The sequence below is a fragment of the Sander lucioperca genome, chromosome 7 (assembly GCF_008315115.2).
Source record: "Sander lucioperca isolate FBNREF2018 chromosome 7, SLUC_FBN_1.2, whole genome shotgun sequence".
Taxonomy (NCBI): Eukaryota; Metazoa; Chordata; class Actinopteri; order Perciformes; family Percidae; genus Sander; species Sander lucioperca.
The window spans coordinates 34,175,471-34,184,779 of record NC_050179.1 but is presented as its reverse complement, the minus strand read 5'-3'; the positions used below and the strand labels follow the sequence as shown (position 1 = coordinate 34,184,779).

The 9,309-nt window shown below is 40.1% G+C and overlaps 1 pseudogene; it reads left to right on the top strand.

Annotated features, from left to right (window-relative positions):
* The first annotated feature begins 2,228 nt into the window (after nt 1–2,228).
* Nucleotides 2,229–7,307, top strand: LOC116036345 (annotated as a pseudogene).
* The last annotated feature ends 2,002 nt before the right edge of the window (nt 7,308–9,309 follow it).

Genomic DNA, 9,309 nt, shown 5'->3' with positions numbered 1-9,309 from the left:
ATCAGCTAAAAACTGTCAGACACAATCTATTTAAATTCTGTTTTTATTTGTCTTTAATTCAAGTTTTCTAGCTGCTGTACTTTTTTGGTATTACATGTATTCACTGATTAGACTTTTAAATGGTCTAAAAGTATTTTTGTTCCCCAAACAGCACTATGGACAACATTTGTGATTTAAAGCTATAGTGCGTAGTTGTTAAAACCATTTCTTTTCCAGCATTGAAGTACGGAGGGCAAGAATTGGTTCAACATAGATAAGTTACAACCTTTGAGATTTAAGGCTGATACAGACTCCAAAATAAGCTGCAGCTAAATCAAGCTACAAGCAACATTTTCTCTCCAGTTTAAAGCCATTACTTTTTGTTTTTGCTTCACTGTAGACACTGTTTTGTGCCATAACTGAAGTGTGACTATAAATGGAAAAGAACCATGGTTAATAGTCGTGTTCATCCTTGTTTCTTCTTTAACATGGTCGACAACTGATTTCATCATCTTTGATATATTGGAGTGATTCTGTTTCTATGTGCTCGATGAAAGGAGAATCGTCAGCCAATTCAGGACAAATTTCAGTTCTTTGTTCTTTGTTCTGATGTGCAGGATCCTTTTTTAGGAAGTGGATATTTGTTTACAGATTCTCTGTTTAAGGGAACAAAACAGTTGAAACTGCAGCCGTTGTTTTCACCATAATAACTGTAATTCAAAGTTGTACTTCAAGATTTGCCACAAGTTACTTAATAGTGTATTGCTAACGCCGCCTTCCCACTGGCACTTGAAATCAGCTCCGTAATACGCAATACGCCCCCAGCGGACGTCGTACTACACCGTTGAAAAGCTTCGGAAGTGACTCACAAAAATGGCGGAGAGACTAGAACGACTGATAAGTGTCTGAATGTCCGATTCTCTCTGACCTCTCTTATACAGATATAAATAGAGAAGCTGCTGCGTGGAGAAAAGTTGCCCAGGACGTTGACATGTCACGTCGGTTAAATGTGATATAGCGGTAGAATGTCAATGGTTCGATGTCTGTTGCTAGCTAACCAATTAGCATTATCAGGTTTGTTTTTCAGTACCATAGCAACACTAACTTCCGCTGGAATTGTCGGATAGGAACCGTCCGTAGCCTTTCGCAAGAGTTCAATTTTTTTTAACGCATCCAGATGACCAACTGACAAAAAAAATTTCGCATCGCATTCGTTCGGACCCATTCACATAGGGTCTGCGAATCTCCATAAGAAATGAATGACTTCTGGTCGTTTCGAAGCCGTATCGGAGCTGATTTCAAGAGCCAGTGGGAAGGCGGTGTTAGGAAACAGGACACATGTTATGTATGTTGGTTTTTTTATTATTTACTTAATAAAAATTAAACTTGAAGATTTTTAAATCTGTTTATCATAAAAAAGTGGTGGCTAGTAATGCGCTACATCTAAACCATTTATATAAAAACAGTTTAATTTGACTGAGTCTTGATGACGGAAACTGCAAATTTGACATAAACTGGATTAAATATGATTATTCAAAAACTCAAGAATTTGTCAGAGTTGAAGATGTTTTTTGATAAATCAAAGGTCTTAGAAAGCAAAACATTTTTTTTTTAAATAGCCAGAAATATGATTTCCTTATCCTCATCAGACATCCAGCAACTGTTGGTGGTTAAAGAAGAGGTAAAGCAGGAGGACCCAGAGCCTCCACGCATTAAAGAGGAACAGGAGGAACTCTGGACCAGTCAGGAGGGAGAGCAGCTTCAAGGGCTTTCGATTAATTATTCACATTAATCATGTAATTAATTAGATTACATTTTTTAATCGATTGACAGCCATATATATATATATATATATATATATATATATATATAAAAATAAAATAAATTACATACTGTAGCTTTCCTATTTTACTGAAATAAAACAATTGTTATGGAAAACAAAAAACCCAAATCCTCAGTAATCTATAAATGCAGGAAGAAGTATTCAGCTCATACCACACTGTTAAAATGTTTACACTACAAGTAAAAGTCCTGCATTCAGATGTACTACAACACAATTGTTTTTACATATATTACATATTAAAGCTTTAGTGCGTAACTTTTTTATATTAATGAATGTCTGTTACATTCAAGCCATTGCCAAATGAGTTGCTACAAAACTAATTTAGATTACCGGCTCCACACAGCTCTCTTTATGGCTATGTTTAAAAAATGGCGACTTTGCAAACAGAAAATTGACTTGCTTACATTTTAAGGTATCAGTAATAATGATCCAATAATATACTAAACAGTATGAGAAATAAGAATTCGCATGCAGGGGTCATTCTGCTGCACAACATGGGCATGTAAACAAAAGTCTGCTCACTTTTATTTTGAAGAAGTGCTACCGGAAGCAGTTATACTTACCGTGGCTAACTTGAGCAATACGGAGTCTGGTTAAAGAGGGTTGTTCACGGCTCATATATTGTTTTTTCCCCGTGAGTCCTGCTCTTTCCGTCACATAGTTCATCAGATACAACCGGAGTGAACCACCAGAGCCTGCAGGTATCGATAAACTTGTTTAAGTGCACTTTGTGCACATTTCTGGGACGTTTCACCTCAGACTCATCTCCTTTCGCCAAGAATGCTAAATGAAGTTAGCGTAGCCTGCTAGCTGGAAATAGACGGAGACGGAACTCGGTCACACAGCGCTGGTGGGAGAGACTGTTGGATAGAGACCAAACTGTATTTTTCATGGACCCACTATGTCCAGATAAACTTGTCTGAATGGACTCTGTGCTGTTCCCTTTATTTGAAAACGTCTGAATTATCTCCTGGTGTCCCACGAAACTAATGAAGTTAGTTTGCTAGCTGCTGGATGTAGACGGATACGTCCTGCTACACAGCGCACCTGTCAGATTGAATACACCGTTTTTAACAGTGTGTGTCTGGAGGAAAAGTTTCTTAGATTTAGTAAAAATGTCTAAAGTCCAAATGCTGAGAGCTTTTGTGAACCAGCGACTAACTGCGGCTGCTGAAGAGATATTTGAGCTGTTTGTAACAACGATAGCAGAGTACGAGGAGGAACTTTGTCGTTCAAAAGAGAATCACAACATAAACTACTGGACGCTGTTTGCAACCCTGAAGTCCGGTTAAACAGAACAGGTTGGTACAGCTTTCTTGTTATCATTTAAAACTGCTGGAGAAATAGTGGAGGAAGTATTTTAATCGTTACTTAAGTAAAAGTACTGTTAAGACACTGTGGAAATAGCGTTACAAGTAGGGTTGGGTACCGTTTGGATTTTTACGATTCTGATGCCGAACCGGTACTTTAAAAACGATTCCGATTCCTAAACCGATTCTTGAAAAATGACATCAAAGAAAGGCTCTTTTATAGATGTGGTAGCTGTAATATGCTTTTACATCCGTTTTGGTGAGCCCAGAGGGAAAATATGGCATTTTAAAAGTAGCCTACATTTACGGTAGCTAGCAATAGACAGATAGATATTTTTACGTCCGTTTCGCAGCATCAGAGGGAAAATATTTCAGTCGACACATTAAGTGGAACCGAAATGAGGAACCGAAATTCTGTTCTTTCTCTCAATCTTTATCATTGTAGCACTGGTGGTCCTTTGGTGCTGGCTAAAACCTCTTTGGGGCGGCGGCAAAAATGTCTCTATGTAGGAAAAACCCAGCTACTGTAGGGCTGGGCGATATGACCTAAAAATAAAATCCCCGATTTTTTCCAAAAAAATCCGATTTAAGATTGAAATCGATTTTTTTCTCCCCCTACTTAAAATCAATCTGCAGATGACAAAGAAATTGTTCAAAACAAGTTTTAACTTTATTTTGTTTTGACTCACACACACGCACACATGGGGCATGTATACCATTATGATTATTCATGCCAATTTTGTGGAAATATAAATTGGTTTGAGTGTTTTCCCTTTTTTAGGATGGGGGGGTGGCTATATATTCAACAACAAATAAACGGATGCGTGAGATAAAGCTGTTTTCACACATACAGGTAATTCACTTCTCGCTCCTCGCTACAAGTTCAAATCATTTTAACGTTATTGCGCAACCTTGCCCCTATTTCCACCTGTTGCTGAGGAACGTACATTAACATCCCATGGTCTCTTGAATGTAGCATACCTGTAGCGAGCTCCTTCGTAGTAACTAGCGGTAGAAACAAACGTCGAAGAGGAGCTCCGTGCTACAGAGCGGCGATTGCTAGTTGTTTAAGCCGCTACAGACCTCCGTCACAGCTTGGTCGTATCAGCGGCATTTAGTAGATGTGTTGAGCCGCAAAAGAGTTCCTCAACACCGCCTCTGGTGTCCCGCATGGTGGTCCTTTAGGTCAGCGGTAGCTGGTGGTTCAGTTATCTGAGAATAGGTGACTCTCAGCCGGGGACAGAGCACCGCGAGCTGCCGGTCATTTCGGCGGAGATTACGGATAAGTAAGTAATGAAACTACTAGTTAAGAAAAGAATTAATGTTAGTCCCTGTCGCTGCCATGTTGTTTGTGTATCTCTATGGCAAACGCGCGGGGGGAAGGCTGAGCCCGTTCAGAGCTATGGGAGCCCAGAGGGGAGCGTCGCGGATGTTAAGGAGAAAATCGATTTTCATTTTAACAAATCGACGTTAACTACACATTCGAGTTAATCGATAAAATCGATTTATCGCCCAGCCCTATGCTACTGTTTTTTTTTCTGGTGGAGCGGTAAGTCCGCCTGCTGAGCCCCGTTACTCAGCACGAGTCAATTTTAAATCCTTAACAGTAATAACAAAGCAGTTTGCCATCTCTTTTCCATGGATCTGACACATGATGTGCTACGCTTCTTTTGGACAGCAGTCATCCAGGCTGCTGTCAGGGAACGGGGAGCTACATTAGCTCAACCTGTACTGGTTAACGTTACTGGGGACTAAAGGCCTTTTTACAGTCGCCGCAGCCAACTTGTCTCACACCAACGTGACGCCAATGTGACGTCAAATTGACGTAGATCTCGCTGGCGCGGCAGGATTTTGAGACTATTTTTTTCAGCGGCTCACAATAAAGCGGAAACGTGAAGCATGGACGAGTTTGAGGGCAACCGGATGCCAGGACTCTCAGAGTGACTGCAGGTCTCTCTTGTAAACTTACTGGGTTAAGATGAGTTCTTTTATGGTGAATGAAAGGCTTGATCCGACCAAGTAGGTCATCCAATCAAATCATTGCATTGACGTCAATGCTCCTGCCAGTTCTGCCGTTGTTTACCTTTTTTCTTCTTCTTAATAGCAAAGTCGGTAGCCTTTCCTCATTAGCGCCACCTCTGTTCAGGAGAAGACTGCAACTAGTGTCGCGACCACCACGCGCAAGTATAAATAGTTACGGCGCTCCCATGACGTCACATTTGCGCGCGACAGGTCGGCCGCGGCGAGTATACTGGACACCTAACAGCGGCTAATGTTAACGATTGAGAGCTTTGCCTCTAACATGACAAATAAACTACAGTTATTACATTTTCGATTATCACATCAGGAGGCAGAGGAATAGCTTAATTTAGGGATAAAAGGCTGCGACTAACCGCTAAACTAAAGCAGCTAACAGAGCTAATTGTGTGTAAACAAGTGTGGGATTAGCGAGAATGCCCCTAAAAGGAGGTAGCTGTGATTGCTTGAGTGAACTAGTGTAACGTTAGGTTTAAATGTAATTAGCTGCTGTAATGAAGAATATGACATAAAGAACTGCGTTGAGTTATCGAAGCAAGGCGCTATCAACACAGAAGCATGTCAGCACGTCAGCCAAGCAGGAGGCAAGACAGCCGAGCTGGTGTAGTTTCATTGATGAAAGTGGAAGCTGCTCTGCATATCCATAATATGTTATGTCCAGTTACGTGTTCAATGCAGCCTGTCACACTGGCGATCAGTAACCACGATTGGATGATTTGAAAATATGAGGGGTCGCCTGAGCCTAATATGCTGTTTTACTATTTGCCGTTTTCAATAGGTAAGTTTAACCTCGTCCATTTGCCATTGTTTGTAATGGCTGCTCCCATTCCCAGCTGGTTGGCTTAACAGCAGTAGCGCAGTTTGCTAATCCAAAACCAAGCTTACATCGATTCTGCCATATTTCGTTTAGTCGGCAGAGATACTAGCAGAAGTGGTCACTATTGCAATGCTCATACGTCCATGAATCTGGGGGGTGGAGATTAGATTCTGAAAGGGGGGAGTTGTATTTGTTTGGCAGTTGAGCTCAAATATCAACAATCTTTTCACAGCATCCCTTACTGCACGTTTTTAATTGCAAATTTGTACTTGAGTATTTTAATTTTAAAACCATGTTTTACAAGTGTTGACAAATAACAGTTTACTAAGACTTGTGCGTGTGTTTCATTATTCTCCTCAGACGTCCAGTAGCTGTCGATGGTTGAAGATGATGTTCCCCCCGAGCAGCAGGAGTGGAGCTCCAGTCTGGACCAGGAGGACCCAGAGCCCCCCCCCCCCCCCACACATTAAAGAGGAACAGGAGGAACTCTGGACCAGTCAGGAAGGAGAGCAGCTTCAAGGGCTGGAGGAGGCTGATATCCTGTTCCTGTTCACTTCTGTCCCTGTGGAGAGTGAAGAAGATGATGAAGAGAAAGCTCAGTCCTCACAGCTCCATGAAAGCCAAACTGAGGAGAACAGAGAGGCAGAGATAATAGAAGTTGATGGAGAGGACTGTGGAGGACCAGAACCAGCCAGGAACTCAGATCCAGATAGTCCTTTACAACCAGCTACTCATGAGAAGACTTCAGACTCCTCTGAGACTGATGACAGTGCCGACTGGGAGGAGTCTCAGTCAGGTTTAAACTCTCTGCAAAACAATGAAGTACCTGGAAGTAATGTTGAATGCAATACTTATAATAAGCTTTGGCCACGAGGAACATCTGCAGAAACACACTGGAGTCCAAAAAAAAAAGGAAAACCTATTGTTGCTCTGTTTGTGGTAAAAGTTACACTCAGATGAAGTCCTTACGGGTTCACATGAGACTTCACTCAGAAGGAAATGGTTTCCCCTGCTCAGTTTGTAAAGCAATTTCCAAGATGCCTATCAATGTGACTATACACATGAGAATCTACACTGGTGAGAAACCATTTAGCTGTTCAGTTTGTGGTATAAGATATGCACAAAAGGGAAATCTGAAAAAACACTTGATCACCCACACACACAAACCATTTAGTTGTTCAGTTTGTGGTAAAGGATTCTCTCTGAATAAGACTTTAACCACTCACATGAGACTTCATTCAGAAAACGTCTCACCTGCTCAGTTTGTAAAATAGTCTTCAGTAACATTAGCAATTTGGTTAATCCCATGAACGTCCACACAGGGGAGAAACCATTTTGATTAAGTTAAGATAAAGGATTCGCTATAGAAATAAAATGTATTAAAAGGACATTGAACAGTTTGCCGTGGTCATTTGATTAGTACACAACAAAATGGCAATTGTTGTTAGTTGTCATGGAGACAACACCTGTCAATGGGGCCGCAAACTGGCTGGGAGGAGAACGGCCCGACCATGGATGTGTATTATTGAAATGGATGTATTAATGATGAGGCAGTTTTTCTTTCCTGCAGGATTAAAGTACTCAGGGCAAGACTTGGTTCAACACTAATCAGCCAAAAACTGTCAGACGTGGAGCTGATACAGACTTTAAGATGATCCTTTACAGCTAAGATGAAGCTACACAATCTGGATATTTTGGCCTTAATATAAATGTATATGTACCTTCCAACATAATTTTTCATTGATTATTACTCCCAGAAATTTAAGTTCTTTTACTTTTTCTATTTCAATGTCATTTATCATAAGTTTTTTGTGTAAATTTGTTGCACGATTGCCTCTTGTGTTACTTAAGTTCAGTTTATCTGTACTATATGTCAATACATGTTTTCATTTAAATTGTCTTAAAAGTATGTTATGTTCCCTTTTTAAAGCTCTCTGGTCAACATTTGTGATTTATGAATAAAATGAGTTAACTCCCAATTTAATTTAAAGTTATTGTACTCTGCTGGTCTTGAATTGATCCCCTCGTGTGTAAAACATAAACAGTTGATTCATGAACGCCTCAAACTTTATTTGGTGTTATTTCAGTCCAGTCACAAGTCTTTATTCAAACTTTGATTGGACACAATTCAACAGCTGATGTGTTGGATTTACCTAGCCTGGTTGACACCAGCCGTCGCCGCGCTATCGTGTAAAGCCCGCCACAATGGTTGTGATTGGTGCCTCCATTTGGAAAAATTGGAAATGGGCATGAATGGGCTCTTGACCACACAGACTTGCAGAGCAAATCTCAAATTTGCCAGAAGTTGGTCAGGGTTTTCCCAGGCTAGGATTCACCCAGTGGCCTCTAAAGAGTGGGTTCAGGTTGGTGTAAAGCAATGTAATATTTGCGTTGTGTTTTTTTACTTGGATGGTTATTTGCCCAAACTCTTTTGAGACTCTCTGCCAGACAATCCTAACTTAATCATCTTTCAAGAGTTTTTTGCAAGTCTTGTGGTTACCATCTACGACCTTTGCTTGGCCTCCATTTAGTTTTCGGCATCCATAAATGTTGCGTTACTACCATATCCTGTAGAGCCTCTGGTCTCGCCTCGCATTTGGTAATTTTTTGTGGCACACAACAGCGCGGTACAATAGTTTCCACACAAATCCGATTGACATTCACAAATACATTTCCATTTAATATGCTATGTTGAGCATTTGCAAATTAATTTAAGGATTCATTTGACTTTAAGGATTCACACAAACATTTTTAAGTCAGTTTACATGTAGCCTATTCAAATTATGGGTTTCAATCACTCTGCATTTATTAGTGCATTGTGTTTTACAAGACTCAAGTCACTAGACAATTCATTCACAAATAATTTATATTGCCATTGAGAAATGCCAACGTGATGTACAAATGATACCGATACAAATCACTATGCATTTATTTGTGCATTATGTTTAACATGTTATGTAACATGAAATTTGTTTTTTTCTTCTAAACTTGTAAGTAGGTGTTTTAACACAATAAAACACATGCAAAACATATGTATCTGTTGACCAGTGGGCTACAACACTGCCTTTACATTCTCTTAAAGCCCACAACAATCACAACATCAATTCAATGTTAAACTTAACTTTTCACATCACATTTAACCCATGGATAGAGTTGCCACAAAGGATGCAATTACCGGTACGTTTGTGCGTTGTTGATCGATGTAAAACATGCACTTGGCTAGTAACAGTAACCTGTCTTTCTTTGTATTCATATTTGATAATTGAGCCCATATATTTTTGGTTTTATGCCTTAGTTTATGTACATGGCTAGGTGAGTGGTGT